Source organism: Ursus americanus, chromosome 10 (genome assembly GCF_024610735.1).
Source record: "Ursus americanus isolate L20-20 chromosome 10, mUrsAme1.1.p, whole genome shotgun sequence".
NCBI classification, from domain to species: Eukaryota; Metazoa; Chordata; class Mammalia; order Carnivora; family Ursidae; genus Ursus; species Ursus americanus.
The window spans coordinates 23965501-23982966 of NC_142136.1; positions in this window are offsets into that span (position 1 = coordinate 23965501).

Consider the following 17466-nt stretch of genomic DNA (forward strand, 5'->3'; position numbering starts at 1 on the left):
AGAGAGGTAAATATATATTATCTAACTTGGATATATTGGATTTAAGAGGCCCAATGAGCATGAAAGTTTTCTGAGAAAAGTATAGGAATGTAAGAACCCAGAGTGTGAAGTGAAACATAAACATCAATTGCATATATTTTTAGTCAACCAAACAAGCCAATTGTTCATCTTTATAGCAAAATAAATAGGTGCAAACACACTTTATTGAGCTCTTATTCTTATTTTCAATAAGGACAGTGATAGAAAATTAGAATAATAAATCACAGATGTTAAAGAGTGCAATATGTGTGTTTTGCGCCAAATAGGAGGAACCACTCTGGGGATGATATATTCTCACTTGTCCACAATAACTATTGGAGTCAGGGTTATGTGAATAACTCCCCCTCCCTTTCCTTGGTGGTGCTGTGATCATCCTCAGGAGTCCTTTTGGACGTTACTGATTCTTTCAAGGCTGTAATTTATTCTCGTCTGAAGTGATCTTAAAGGACCAGGTCTTTGGGGGCTTTTTTTCTTGTACAACAGATTTGGCATTCTTCTAGAACGTGGAGAGAATTCTGAGATCTTCATCAAGTATTCCAGATATGAGAGGTTAATATATTTCCCTTTCCTAGAGAACAGTTGTACAGAATGGTCAGTTTAACCATCTCTTTCCTACCTGGTTCCACATATTTTTTTTATCATTCAACAAACACGTGCATCCATAATACAGCTGGCATTGCACAAGATATTTATTTTTTTTTAAGATTTTATTTATTTATTCGACAGAGATAGAGACAGCCAGCGAGAGAGGGAACACAAGCAGGGGGAGTGGGAGAGGAAGAAGCAGGCTCATAGCAGAGGAGCCTGATGTGGGGCTCGATCCCATAACGCCGGGATCACACCCTGAGCCAAAGGCAGACGCTTAACCGCTGTGCCACCCAGTCGCCCCTGAACAAGATACTTAAAACACAATTCCAGCCTCCAAGAAATTCAGTCAGTGAACTCTGACAAATGTTTCACTTAATGTCATCATTAACATTTCATCACCTGTTGTTAGCTACTATCTAATATTTATTGAACAGTGCATATGTGTTAAGTATTCAGTATATTGCGTAATTATTTTCCTGGAGCTAAAAGTTTTGAACTTTGAGTAATTAGGCAATTTTCTCACAGTTAAAGAGCTAGTCATTGATGAATCAAATGCTTAACCCAGGGCTAACTAGTTTCATTGTCTAAACTGTCAAGTATTTCTGATAGACCCACTGTATACCTAAGGATCTAATAGCTGTTTTGGAAACAATTAGAGTAATATACTGTCATAAAATAGAAGGACCTAGGAAGGCAATATAAAGATATGATGTTTAACCTTGAAGAAAATATAGCAGATAGGAATTCACTCAACGAACAAGTTGGGGGTCACATGTTCAAAAGAGCTGAATTTATTCAATCAATAATCAGGTCTCGTTATTTCTTATGGTAAATTTCCAATATGAGAATATGTATTAACCTAATTACCTAGGAAAAAACTTATAGGTCATGGGATATGAAGTATGTGTGCTATATCATGAAATTTATTGGCTAAGTTGAGTCTTACACAAATCCTTTTACCTCAATGGTGATTAACAAATATTAGATTACTTGTTTGATTTTATAATACTGCAATGGTGTTTATCATTCCATCCAAAGTAATCTTCTGCATTTATTGCATTTTTAGAGAGAATTATTATTATGGATCAACACATTTTGGTTAATAGCACTAATATTGCAAATAAAGTTATTTTAGTACAGGAACCAGACACGTAAGAACAAGCCAAATAAATTCTGAGTAGCTGTCAATGTAATCACACTAATGGCAATTCTCATCTTCTTTGATCTATTTTAGTACTGACTCCTTTAACATTGATGGACAATAACACAGAGTAATGATGACAAGATAGTTAATAAGTTGCCGACTCTTATTTCACTGTATTTTTTCTATTAACTTCCTTTGATCTTAGATGGGAAGACTATTTTAAAACTGTCATTTCTACTGCAGATTAACCTATATATTTAATGCAAATTCAATGAACACCTCAATGTGATTTTTTCCTGTATTAGAAGAAATTGATTTTGAATTTTACCTGGAAGAAATATGCAATAGTAATAAAATATGATTTGTAAAAGAAAAGCAGTGAGGGAGGGAGTTAAGATGGCGGAGGAATAGGGGACCCCTTTTTCAGCCGGTCCCCTGAGTCGAGCTGGATAGGTACCAGACCAGCCTATATAACCACGGAATCAGCCTGAGACGCAGGATGATGCATCTGGATCTCTACAAATGAACATCTCCAGCGCTGAGTATTGAGGTACGAAGAGGGGAGCTGTAAACCGTGCACGGATATCGGAAGATAAACGGAAGGGGGAGGGAGCCGCCGCGTTTGGGCGCCAGGAAGCGGCAGCCACCTGCACGGGGGAGCGGGCGGACACACAGAGGGCACCCGCGAGAGAGCGGACTGAGACCGGTGAGCCGTGAACGCGCGCGCCACCAGGCATCTCCCGGAACACCGGAATCCCGGTGTGCTCACGGGATCCAGACTGAGACCGGGAACTCCCGGAGCGCGCGCGGGGCGGCTGGCGGCTGGCGGGCCAACTGCACGGGGGAGCGGGCGGACTCGCGGTCGGCACCCGCGAAACAGCAGACAATGCAGCCTCTGCTGCTCTGACCCTCAGAAGAGGCATAGCCGGCCGCCAGGGAAAGCCGCCAGAGAACAAAAGCCTGGAAATACCGGCTCAGAGAGTGCCCATCCCCATCCTCCCTCGCAGGGGACACGGAGACTCTAACCAAACAGGGTTGCCTGAGTATCGGCGCGGCAGGCCCCTCCCCCAGAACACAGAAGGCAGGCTGAAAAATCAAGAAGCCCACAACCCGAGGCGCCTGGGTGGCGCAGTCATTGAGCTCCTGTCTCCGGCTTAGGGCGTGATCCCGGCGTTCCGGAAAGGAGTCCCTCATCGGGCTCCTCCGCTGGGAGCCTGCTTCTTCCTCTCTCACTCCCCTGCTTCTGTTTCGTTCTTGCTGACTGTCTGTTTCCCTCTCTCAGATAAGTAAATAAATAAAATCTTTAAAGAAGAAGCCCACATCTCTAAGATCCCTATAAAACAAGGGGCACGGCCTGGGACCCAGTCAATAATTTTGGGCTCTGGAAAGCCCGCAACCTCTCTTCATCAGAATGACAAGAAGGAGAAGCCCCCCCCAGCAAAGAAAAGACAGTGAATCAGTGGCCTCTGCCACAGAAGTAACCGATATGGATGTAACCAAATTATCAGAAATGGAATTCAGAGTAACAATGGTCAAGATAATGAGTAGACTTGAAAAAAGTATTCAGGAAAATATTACTGAGAATATACAATCCCTAAGGGCGGAAATGAGAGCGAATTTGACAGAAATTAAAAATTCTATGAGCCAAATGCAGGCAAAACTAGAGGCTCTGACGGCCAGGGTCACGGAAGCGGAGGAAAGGGTTAGTGAATTGGAGGATGGGTTAATAGAGGAAAAAATAAAAATAGAAGATGGTCTTAAAAAAATCCACGCCCACGAATGTTGGCTACGGGAGATTACTGACTCAACGAAACGATCCAATGTTAGAATCATCGGCATCCCCGAGGGGGTGGAGAAAAACAGAGGTCTAGAAGAGATATTTGAACAAATTGTAGCTGAAAACTTCCCTAATCTAGCAAGGGAAACAAACATTCGTGTCCAAGAGGCAGAGAGGACCCCTCCCAAGCTCAACCATGACAGACCTACACCACGTCACGTCATAGTGCAATTCGCAAATATGAGATCCAAGGAAACAGTATTGAAAGCGGCCAGGGCAAAGAAATTTCTCACATACCAAGGCAAAGGCATCAGAATTACATCAGACCTGTCTACACAGACCTGGAATGAGAGAAAGGGTTGGGGGAGCATTTTTAAAGCTCTTTCAGAGAAAAACATGCAGCCAAGGATCCTTTATCCAGCAAGGCTGTCATTCAGAATTGATGGAGAAATAAAGACATTTCAGAATCGACAGTCACTAGCCAATTTCGTAACCACGAAACCAGCCCTACAGGAGGTATTACGGGGGGTTCTATAAAAGTAAAAAGGCCCCAAGAGTGATACAAAACAGAAAGTCACAGCCAATACAAACAAAGACTTTACTGACAACATGGCAGAATTAAAAGCATATCTCTCAGTACTCAGCCTGAACATTAATGGTTTAAATTCTGGTTTCAAACGCCACAGGGTTGCAGATTGGATAAAAAGAAATGACCCATCCATTTGCTGTCTACAAGAGACTCATTTTGAACCCAAAGATGCATTCAGACTGAGAGTAAGGGGATGGAGTACCATCTTTCACGCAAATGGACCTCAAAAGAAAGCTGGGGTAGCAATTCTCATATCAGATAAATTGGATTTAAAACTACAGACTATAGTTAGAGATGCAGAAGGGCACTATATTATTCTTAAAGGAAGTATTCAACAAGTGGATATGACAATTATAAATATATATGCCCCCAACAGGGGAGCAGCAAGATACACAAGCCAACTCTTAACCAGAATAAAGAGACATATAGATAAAAATACATTAATAGTAGGGGACCTCAACACTCCACTCTCAGAAATAGACAGAACACCCTGGCAAAAACTAAGCAAAGAATCAAAGGCTTTGAATGCCATACTCGATGAGTTGGACCTCTTAGATATATATAGAACACTGCACCCCAGAACCAAAGAATACTCATTCTATTCTAATGCCCATGGAACATTTTCAAGAATAGACCATGTTCTGGGACACAAAACAGGTCTCAGCCGATACCAAAAGATTGAAATTATCCCCTGCATATTCTCAGACCACAACGCTCTGAAATTGGAACTCAACCACAAGGAAAAATTTGGAAGAAACTCAAACACTTGGAGACTAAGAACCATCCTGCTCAGGAATGACTCGATAAACCAGGAAATCAAAAATCAAATTAAACAATTTATGGAGACCAATGAGAATGAAAATACAACAGTCCAAAACCTATGGGATACTGCAAAGGCAGTCCTAAGGGGGAAATACATAGCCATCCAAGCCTCACTCAAAAGAATAGAAAAATCTAAAATGCAGTTTTTATATTCTCACCTCAAGAAGCTGGAACAGCAACAGAGGGACAGGCCTAATCCACGCACAAGGAAGCAGTTGACCAAAATTAAAGCTGAAATCAATCAAGCAGAAACCAGAAGTACAGTAGAGCAGATCAACAGGACTAGAAGCTGGTTCTTGGAGAGAATCAATAAAATTGACAGACCACTGGCAAGACTTATCCAAAAGAAAAAAGAAAGGACCCAGATTATTAAAATTATGAATGAAAAAGGAGAGGTCACGACGAACACCATTGAAATTGGAAGGATTATTAGAAATTTTTATCAACAGCTATATGCCAATAAACTAAGCAATCTGGAAGAGATGGAATCCTTCCTGGAAACCTATAAACTACCAAGATTGAAAAAGGAAGAAATTGATTTCTTAAACAGGCCAATTAATTATGAAGAAATTGAGTCAGTGATAAACAACCTTCCAAATAACAAAACTCCAGGCCCGGACGGTTTTCCTGGGGAATTCTACCAAACATTCAAAGAAGAAATAATACCTATTCTCCTAAAGCTATTTCAAAAAATAGAAACAGAAGGAAAGCTACCAAACTCATTCTATGAGGCCAATATTACCTTGATCCCCAAACCAGGCAAAGACCCCCTCAAAAAGGAGAATTACAGACCGATTTCCCTAATGAATATGGACGCCAAAATCCTCAACAAGATACTTGCTAATAGAATCCAACAGTTCATTAAAAGGATTATCCACCACGATCAAGTGGGATTCATACCTGGGATGCAAGCGTGGTTCAATATTCGCAAATCAATCAGCGTGATACATCATATCAACAAGAAAAGACTCAAGAACCATATGATCCTCTCAATCGATGCCGAAAAAGCATTTGACAAAATACAGCATCCTTTCCTGATTAAAACCCTTCAGAGTGTAGGAATAGAAGGTACATTTCTCAATCTCATAAAAGCCATCTATGAAAAGCCTACTGCAAATATTATTCTCAATGGGGAAAAGCTGGAAGCCTTTCCCTTAAGATCAGGAACACGACAAGGATGCCCACTCTCGCCACTATTATTCAACATAGTACTAGAAGTCCTTGCAACAGCACTCAGACAACAAAAAGGGATCAAAGGTATTCAAATCGGCAAAGAAGAAGTCAAAATGTCTCTCTTCGCAGACGACATGATACTCTATATGGAAAACCCAAAAGAAGCCACTCCCAAACTATTAGAAGTTATAGAGCAATTCAGTAACGTGGCGGGATACAAAATCAATGCTCAGAAATCAGTCGCATTTCTGTACACGAATAACGAGAACGAAGAAAGAGAAATCAGGGAATCCATCCCATTTACAATAGCACCAAAAACCATACGTTACCTTGGAATTAACTTAACCAGAGACGTAAAGGACCTTTATTCTAGAAACTATAAATCACTCTTAAAAGACATTGAGGAAGACATAAAAAGATGGAAAGATATTCCATGCTCATGGATCGGAAGAATTAACATAGTTAAAATGTCCATGCTACCCAGAGCAATCTACACTTTCAATGCTATCCCGATCAAAATACCGAGAACGTTTTTCAAAGAACTGGAACAAATAGTCCTTAAATTTGTATGGAACCAGAAAAGACCCCGAATCTCCAAGGAACTGTTGAAAAGGAAAAACAAAGCTGGGGGCATCACAATGCCGGATTTCGAGCTGTACTACAAAGCTGTGATCACAAAGACAGCATGGTACTGGCACAAAAACAGACACATAGACCAATGGAACAGAATAGAGAGCCCAGAAATGGACCCTCAGCTCTTTGGGCAACTAATATTTGATAAAGCAGGAAAAAACATCCGGTGGGAAAAAGACAGTCTCTTCAATAAATGGTGCTGGGAAAATTGGACAGCTACATGCAAAAGAATGAAACTTGATCACTATCTCACACCATACACAAAAATAAACTCCAAATGGATGAAAGACCTCGATGTGAGACAGGAATCCATCAAAATTCTAGAGGAGAACATAGGCAGCAACCTCTACGACATCGGCCAAAGCAACCTTTTTCATGACACATCCCCAAAGGCAAGAGAAACAAAAGATAAAATGAATTTATGGGACTTCATCAAGATTAAAAGTTTCTGCACATCCAAGGAAACAGTCAGAAAAACTAAGAGGCAGCCCACGGAATGGGAGAATATATTTGCAAATGACACTACAGATAAAGGACTGGTATCCAAGATCTACAAAGAACTTCTCAAACTCAATACACGAGAAACAAATAAACAAATCAAAAAATGGGCAGAAGATATGAACAGACACTTTTCCAATGAAGACATACAAATGGCTAACAGACACATGAAAAAATGTTCAAAATCATTAGCCATCAAGGAAATTCAAATCAAAACCACACTGAGATACCACCTTACGCCAGTTAGAATGGCAAAAATAGACAAGGCAAGAAACAACAATTGTTGGAGAGGATGTGGAGAAAGGGGATCCCTCCTACATTGTTGGTGGGAATGCAAGTTGGTACAGCCACTCTGGAAGACCGTGTGGAGGTCCCTTAAAAAGTTAAAAATTGAGCTACCCTATGATCCAGCCATTGCACTACTGGGTGTTTACCCCAAAGATACAGACGTAGTGAAGAGAAGGGCCATATGCACCCCAATGTTCATAGCAGCAATGTCCACAATAGCTAAATCGTGGAAGGAGCCGAGATGCCCTGCAACAGATGACTGGATTAAGAAGTTGTGGTCCATATATACAATGGAATATTACTCAGCAATCAGAAAGAATGAGTTCTCAACATTTGCTACAACATGGACAGCACTGGAGGAGATAATGCTTAGTGAAATAAGTCAAGCAGAGAAAGACAACTATCATATGATTTCTCTCATCTATGGAACATAAGAACTAGAATGATCAGTAGGGGAAGAAAGGGATAAAGAAAGGGGGGGTAATCAGAAGGGGGAATGAAACATGAGAGACTATGGACTATGAGAAACAAACTGAGGGCTACAGAGGGGAGGGGGGTGGGGGAATGGGATAGACCGGTGATGGGTAGTAAGGAGGGCACATATTGCATGGTGCACTGGGTGTTATACACAACTAATGAATCATCGAGCCTTACATCGAAAACCGGGGATGTACTGTATGGTGACTAACATAATATAATAAAAAATCGTTATTAATAAAAAAAAAAAAAAAAAAAAAAAAAAAAAGAAAAGCAGTGAGGAGGAACTTGGTTGCTTTGCCATCTTTATAAATATACCATAAATGCTAATAATTTAAAAAAATCTTACTGTGGAGCCATAGATAAAGAAAGAAGTAAAGTAGAATAAATTTTCCATAATTAGACAGAAATATATGGAAATTAAGAATATTTTTAATTGTTGCACTAATATTTATTATCTACTATGTTTCTGTCATTTTCAAGAATATGAAGTGGGGAGCAAAACAAGCCAATGAACTGAATGGTAATATTGAAAATTCAAATTAGTTGATTATTTAGAAGGTTGATTATTATTAGTGAAAAAGTTGTAGGAAAAATAAACTTAAATCATCACAGAACACACACATGCACAAACTCAATTCAGTTGTTTCGTTATGTAATCTACCAGACGTAGTCTTAAAAATCACATAATTCCTACTATATTTTGTTGGTCAGAGAAGACAAAACACCTAACTCAGATTTAAGGGTAGGAAATATGGGATCTACCTCTTAATGGGAGGAGTATGATTCACATGGCAAGAAGAATATCTGGAAAATATATTCTTCCACAATAGAATGACTGATAAATGATAAAGAAAATATGCAAAAATGTGCATGCAGTAATTCCATAGTAAATGTTCTAGAATATTTATTGCATTAATGATTGCCATTTAAAAATAGGAAAGAGGGACACCTGAGTGGCTCAGTAGGTTAAGTGTCCAACTCTTGACTCCGGCTGAGGTCATGATCTCAGGGTCGTGAGATAGACCCCTGCCTCCAGCTCTGTGCTGGGTGGGAAGTCTACTTGAGATTCTCTATCTCCTCCTCCCTCTGCCGTTCCTCCTGCTCACTCTCTATCTCAAATAAATAAATAAATATTTTAAAAAGTAGGAAATAATATTCCCATTTGTTATTAGGAGATGGACAAATCAATTAGAGTATAATCATATCATAGAATCTCATGACTATTAAAATATAATATAAATTACTATTTAGAACAATAGAGAATACATGATCTGTTGCTGGATGAAATGTAGGTTACAAAATAAAATGTATGGTAAGTGGTCTCTACAGAAATATTTCTGTAAGTGAATAACCCAACAGGTTAATATAAACTGTTGTTTTTTTTTAACTTTGTATTTACATTTGAAGGGAAAAACATTGCTATAAAAAAAAGGCAATGATCAAAAATAATGATCCAAATTTTATTAGCAATAATATAGGGAATGCGGAGGGGAAAGTTAATATTGACAACAAAAATAGTGCCAGATTCTAAAGAATGTTCGGTGTTTTCTCTCTTAATAAAAAATAAGAAAATTGAATTGCAAAATATTTGCTTAGTGTACAGTTCTGAGATTCACAAGTAATCCTACCTAGTTTTATTTAGCATTCCTTTGTTGTATTTGGGCTCTAAAATTGCTTTCCACTTCAGAAATTGAAATTCTTTTATTTATTTGCAAACACTGAGAAGTTTCATGTGAAGACATGCAGTGTCTTCTCTCTGGTCCAGACTGAATGGGAATATGTAAGAGAAACGTTATTTCTAAAGCTCTACTTTTGCACATGATTGTGTGGCATTTTGGTTCTTGCTAAGTAGCATGTTCAATGACAATAAATCTCCCTGTTTGTTCTCAGAAAATATAAAGATAAATGCATTATATCTCACACAGTGAGTGAAAAGACCACTGGGCAAAGTGACCCATATTCTCTCTGAGTTCTCTTAATTATATATTGTGAAGCATGTTATAACATCACTTGGGCCAGGTACCTCATCTAAGAAATAAATATTTCACGTAATGTGTAAGGTCTTTTTGGTTCTAAAACAATTCCATTTTCCCTTTTCTCCTTTATAATGGATTTATTAATTAGTCCATGCCATGTGATGTTGCTTTAAGCTTTTTATTTATTTGTTTATTTATTTATTTGTTTGTTTCTGATATACTTTCTAATGTTACTGTCATACATTCATGTTCAACCTTGTGAATGAAAAACTAGTTTACTAATGAAAATGAAATACTGAAGCTTAAATTTTGGAACACATGCAATGTTATTATCTAAGAACATTATAAGAGTTTATAGAAATTTAGTCCTACATGCATTTGATGTGTGGTAAAATCTGCAAATCTGACTAAGGGTTCCCTCAGTCAGATGCGTGGTTAGATCGTCCTGCTCTGGATCAAAGCCCCAGCATAAAGAGATTCAGAGTTTAGTGGGTGGACGAAAATACAAAGGCAGAAGGAATTTGGGCAGAGGCTTCCACACCCCTTATCCCATCCATTATCTTGTGAAGATGTTAACAAAAATTGAGCAAAAATAGAGTCATGAGGTAGAGGGAGAGACTTAAAGTCTCCTCAGGCTATTACCTCTCCATTCCAGTTGCTCTGGCAGGAATCCACAAATTCCTTGAATCCTAGAACGTCAAGTGACACATTCACATGGATACATTTAATAATAAAGGGCTGTGTAATTAGGGTTGAATGTATTCCATGGCCACAGTCAGTTCAGGCTGCTATAACAAAGTATTATAGACTGAGTGGCTTATAAACAACAGATATATATTTCTCACAGTTCTGCAGTCTGGGAAGTCCAAAATCAGGGTGCCAGCATGGTCAGTTTCTGGTGAGAAATCTTTTCTGGGTTGCAGATTGCCCAACTTCTGGTTATATCTTTGTGTGGCGGGAAGGAGGCAAGAGAACTCTCTGGGGTTCTTCTATAGGGGATGAATCCTATTCATGAGGGATCTACTGCAATGGCCTAATTTCCTCCTAAAAGCTCTACCTCCTAATATCATCACATTGGGGGTTAGGATTTTAATGTATACATTTTGAAGGGACACAAACATTCAGTCCATTGCATGCATAAAAGAAGTAATGGAACTGTGGCCCTTCATAATTTTTTTTTTCTTTTCTATACATGAAGACAGAGGCTCTCAGACATAAAAACACATCAAAGTGCAATTCATTTATAGAAAACACTCAAGACTGGGAAGAACTAAATGTGTGACAAACTTGGAAGTTTCTCTATGGATACTCATAAAATCAGATTATTTGAGGCACTAATTTTTCAGTAGTCAGAATCATTTAGAGAAAAGGAGAGACTTTAAAGCAATACTGACACATCTAAGGGATTTCTGCTTAAGTGGATAAAATTATTAGTTTATATTGCATCAACTTGTAATTACTTAGAAAAAGACTAAGTGAAAATTTCCAATAATGGTAAAAAGAGTGATTTAAGAATAAAATTCACCCACTTAGAAAAACAAACTTTTCAGACACTTTGGTTGTATGCATTTCTATGCAATTTGCATCACATCAGTATAATTAAACTGAATGTAGAAGTAGTAAAAAGCTAAAATTAAAAGCTAAAAAAAAATGCAGTGAGCCAAAATGTGATGAAGCAACTAATATTGATTATGTATTTAGAAACTGAAGGGTAGGAGAAAATATTTCTCTTTGTCATAAGGATTATTTTGAGCTGATTATTTTGAGGAACAGTAGACACAGAAGATCTAGAAACAGAAGTCACCATTTCGTAAGGGAAATTTACGTTTCTAGATGAAATCTTCATTATAAGGGTGTCTCCCTCTCTGTACCTGGAAGGGATTTAGAAGATTTCTAAATCACAAGAGAATCTTATCAGAGAAGACACTGGGTTAAATAAAGCATAACAAACCTGACCCTTGTTTAACATGCTTTTCCTGGTAACCACCTCATCACTGGCCCTCCCCCACCCTCTCTCTCCTTTTGTCTTCAGCTGTAGATGGTTTTTAAGCCAGTGTTCTAAACCACCTCAGAGAGATACCTATTCTTCCCTAGCTATCTTCCATGTGTACATAAGGTACATGTTAATAAAGTTTAGTTGGCTTTTCTCATCTTAATCTGTCTTTTATTACAGAGGTCTCAGCCTAGAACTCAAAAGGGCAGAGGGAAAATTCTTATTTCTCCCCCTATAAAACCACACATGGATTAAAATGCATCTCTTTTCTAACTTCTCATACATTGTCCTGTTCGTTCCATCTTTTCTCATTATTTTCCTCAGATTCCTCTTATGAAGTCACTAAATGTATCTAGTCATCAGATACTACTATTAGTTCCCCTCCTATTTTTTTTTTTTTTGATTACTTAAATTTATCTTCCTTTGCTTTCCGTGTCACTGGTCTGCTACCTTCTGTGGTGATTATAATTCTTATTTTTTAGTTATTTTCATGATTCTCATTCTTAAAAATATGAGCAGTCTGCATTACGATTGGTCGTAAATAATTAAATGAATGAAAAGTCTGTGCTGAGGAGAAAGGAATAAGTTTAACAGGAAATGTTATGGGATCTTAATTGTATTTCTGTTTTCAACTTATATGCCAATTAGAAAATTACTGTTCTCTTGTTTAAAAAAAAAAAAAAGCAAATTCAAATGTTCCATTATCACACCATAGGAAAAATGTGAAGTAAACTCAATTCATGCGTAATAGTAAAAGTGGACAAGGTGAATAAAAATACAGAAAAATGCTTTGGGGACAAGAAAGAAGGCAGAAGCTATTCATAGGTATTAAGTAACTAGTAGCTGACATATTATAGATGGTATTGGAGGTAATGAAAATATCTTAAGGATACTATTAATAAGAAAAAGTCCCTGCTATTTAATATATAGCATATGTAAACACACAAAGTCTGAGAATTTTTTCTATTTTTCCCAAAATAGTCTACTCAGGACAAACATGTCAAAAAGTATCAGCAGAATTTTGTCAAGGAGAACTCAGAATAGAAGAAATTCTCTTTATTATATTTTCCTAAAAAAGGGTTGACTATTATATTTATGAGTAAAATATTGATTATTAATTCAAGAATCTCCCTTTACATATAATTTGTGGTTTGTTATTTGTGCATATATATAGTATCTAAATCTAGGTTGACTGTACATATGTATTTGTTTCTTCCATCCTGCAATGTTTAGTAAGTCATTCTCGTCAAAAGTCTTGACTATATAAACCCTAAGATAAAGAATTTTTTTAAGGTGCATGATATCTGACAATATCGAGTGGTCATCACCACATCAGCCAGCCATCTTCCAAAGTAATGATCTAAAGAGACTTACTTGATTTAGTTTTTTGTTTTGTTTTGTTTTGTTTTTACATCAGAGACTCCCATTCAAAATCCATTTATCCTTAGACACCTCTGTGTATTTCTCTTTTGAAAAGTCTCTCCAATTCCAGAACTTTACATTTACTATGCAAATGCTTTCCAAATGTCTAGCAGAAACCTGCCTAATGAACTTTAGATTTCATACTTTTGGTTACTTGATCAGCATCATCACCTGGATTTCCCACTGGTACTTCAAATTCCATAAACACAGAACATCATCTTTCCCAGGAGATCTGTCACTTTACTATTCTCAATTTCTCTTGGTAGAAAACTATTCTCACGGTTACATGAGTGCAGCCATCAAGGCCTAGCACAGAAGGCATATTTTCCCTATAGACTTCTCTGGTACCTACAGTCAAAAACAAATAAGTAAAAACTTCCTTGTCTTATAAAAATATATCTGGCAGTTACCTATGACATTTTAATTTTTTAATTTAAAAAAAAATTACTCATTAGAGGTATGTGTGTATTTGTCTCATAACTGAAGTTAAATACTTGTTTTATTATAGTGTTATGAAACTCAAGGGATTTTACATTTGAAATTTCTTCTGAATATATTCTGAATATATTTAATGAGTAGTAAGTGAATGAGCTGCATGTTGTACAAAAGAAAAAACATTGCTGATGTTCATAAGTCAGTTTTATATTTTGTATTCACACAAATTTTAAACCCTTTCTAGCCCATATATATTTTTAGTTTTTTACAACTGAAATACTTAGGGTTTGACCTATTTTGGGTTCTGTACCAGAAGTTAGGATTGGATGAGGATACACTTGTTTACCCAATGTATGTCTCCACAATTTTAGAGATTCTAGTCACATCATATTGCGTCTCTCTTTCTAGGTCTGAGTGCCAATTTTTAAAATATACTGATACAGGCAGGCTGTCTCCAAGGACCCAGAGGAGGGTCCTGCAGGACCAGCCAAAAGGGTCCTTGGCTTCAGGCAGAATAGAAATCAAATGTGAAGTAAAAGCAGAGTTTATTGAGTAGCATGACTGACAGACTATAGCAGACAGAGTGTCTGGGAGACTCAGAAAAGAAAAGAGGTGAGTCTCTTCCTTGCTTGGGGTTAGACATTTATATTGGAAAGGGGTCCAGGGTACGGTCCTTGAGGAAACCAGGGTAGGGTACAATCAAAGACAAACGACAGGTGAATCATAAGTGTTATTTTATAAATCATTGATGATAGGGGGTACTGATACCAGTGTCAGCTGGCGTTTGTTCAAATTAATATCCTGGAACAGTTTTGGGATCCAGCCCTTCTTAGATGTCATCATGTGTTTGGGGGGCCTAGGAAAAACTCAGAGAATGATGAACTTTCTTGTTTCCTGCTCCTCCCTCACCCTGGAATGGAAAGATAGCTTCTTTGTTTTATTCAGATGCAGAATATAGAACATGAGTAAATAAGGCCAAGCAGAAAAGCAGCCAAGATGGAGCCTTTCTAAAAATGGAAACCCTTCAGCATCCCTGTCTCCATACTTTATACATACTTATGCCACTTTTTTATTTTTAATTGTTTAGTGTGTCTTCCTGAGATCTTTCCTAATTACCTAATCTATTTAAATAATTTGATATAATGATTTGTACTAAACCAAGCATTATCAGTTCACTGTCACTGTTATTTATATATAGCAAAATTTGTGTGATTTTGCTTCCAAAGATTTTCATAGGATGGCCAAGATTACATTGACTTATCAGAATATAATTACAATTTAGGATTATGTCTTTGGGGAAGAGAATACAGTGTCTTTAAACTCCCATCATGGATCAGATATATGTACACATATATACTGAAATATATATACATCATACATGAATGTGTGCATGTGTCAAATAGGAATAATAATTATATGATAGGACTATTGAGATGTATAAATAAATAAAAATAAAGCATTTGGAACAGTGGCTGGCACATAATTACATACATCTCAACTTTGATTATTATATATGAATCTTCCAGAGTCTTTTATGGTGACAGACAATAACTATTGAATTGAACTTTTATATCTATGATAAATCATTCTCCTGAGTTATAAAATAGAATCTTCAAAAGCTTAAAATTATGGAAATTTAGATATGAACTAATTCAACCCTCTGGCATGTGTTATATTTAGACAGTGGAATAAGAAATATGTAGTGACTTGCCCAAGATGACACACTTAGTTTGATTTGCAAAATTGGTACTAGATAATGAATCTTATGAGTCTCTTTACCTTCTATTCATCATGTTACTAGCAGTTCTAATTTGTTGTAACTCTTATTTGTGAGATTATGTCAAATAAATTTTTAAAATAAAAATTGTGTTAAGTTTTGGTTCCCTTTGTCACATAATTTAACATAAAATCTTAAGACTGTGATTAGTTCTTATACAACCCACATTGCTTATACTGTCACACCTCTAGGCATTTATGACCACATAAGTTCTATTCAATGCCTTTGTTACACATACCTGTGGCAGGAAGAACCGTCAAGAAAAAAAGTTTTGGAGACTAGTGGTCCACCAAAAGTTGTGCTCTACTTTCCATAGTGTAGTACTTTGTCTCTGACTGGGAGGTGGGTGACCAGACAAGAACAACATTTCCCAGAGACAACACTCCACTTGGCCTCCAGCTTTGGCCATGTGACTATTGGCACCAACAGCATGTGAGTAGCAACGGTGATGGCACTTCTGCTGTAATAGTGTGTCTCTTTTCATTTTTTTCTCTCCTTTCTCCAGTTACAAAACTTCCAAATCCTAGGGGATAGCAAAGCCTCAGATGAAAGAGTCTGTAACCCTGATTCAACCTATTGAACAAAATTGCCTTGCAACAGGAACACCAATTTGGACTGTTTCAGGAGTGAAACATAAATGTCTGCTGTCTTACACCACTTAAATTTTTAAGTTCTTTTGTTTCAGCCATGCATTCCAACACAATTGAAAAGATTGGCCATCTCCTTAGTGTTTCTGAAAAGGATTCAGTATTTGAAGTTAATAAAATTAGCCTCTTATAAAATTAAAATTTTTAAATATTGTGGACTTTCTAACAATTCTGAGAGGCACCTCACAAAAACAGTCTAATTTAATGTCATTAATACGTGCACCTAATCTATGTGTAGCAAATGAGCCTATAGAGATTTACAAACTCTCTAATAACATTTGAAGCACTAGGATTCACTTTTCCTTCCACATCAGTCACTCTATATATTCTTTTTAGAAAGGGTCTAGATATTATCAGGTGCATTAAAAAGTAGAGGGTGGGGAATACACTTGAATGAGAAATAAATAACATAAAATAGTTTTCTCAGCATGAATACAACAGTAGAAAAATGAAAGCAGGTTATTTGTGAGTATTGTTGCTTAGAGGTAATGTATATAAAGTTTTTGACAATAATACAGATCAATCATTCTTTTATATTTGTTAAAACATTTTCTGAGACTTTGAGTTTTAGTCTGATCTTGATTTTTCTCCCTTTTGTTTCCACTTCCCGCAGCTGTAGCTTCCCTGTGACATAGTTAAGCCATATCCTGCCCACCTTCTTTAAAAATGTCTCTTCTGTGACTTACTGGAAATAGGCTCCCAATCGTTTTTTAATTGCCATGCATGGGAAATGTTTTTCAACAGCACAGCTGGCTCCAGGATATATCTCTGGTGTTGGAGTAACTATTTTCTAATTGCTTCCCTACCTTTCCAATTAAATTGCAAAGAACCCAGCTGGGGGCAAACTCTTCAAATGGATAACCAGCCCTACTATGTCAGCTTCTAGTTGCTCTGATGTGATAATCAGGGAAAAGAAAGTGCTCTTTTTGATAACTGAACATCAGTAGCATTGCGAACAAAAGGGCTTCAGTAGGAAGGAAGTGGGAGTTTATCTAGTCTAGTATTTTAACCTCATGGGAAAAACCACAAACACTGAGATTCTGCCTGTTATTCAACAGATGCCTAAATTCCTCTGTACTCTCTGCACTAATTATTCTTGGGTACATACTTCTAATCCATCTTGGTGGAAAAGCTCTTCCTAGAGTCTTGGTGTCCACCTTATTCTTATATATATAAGTTCCTGCC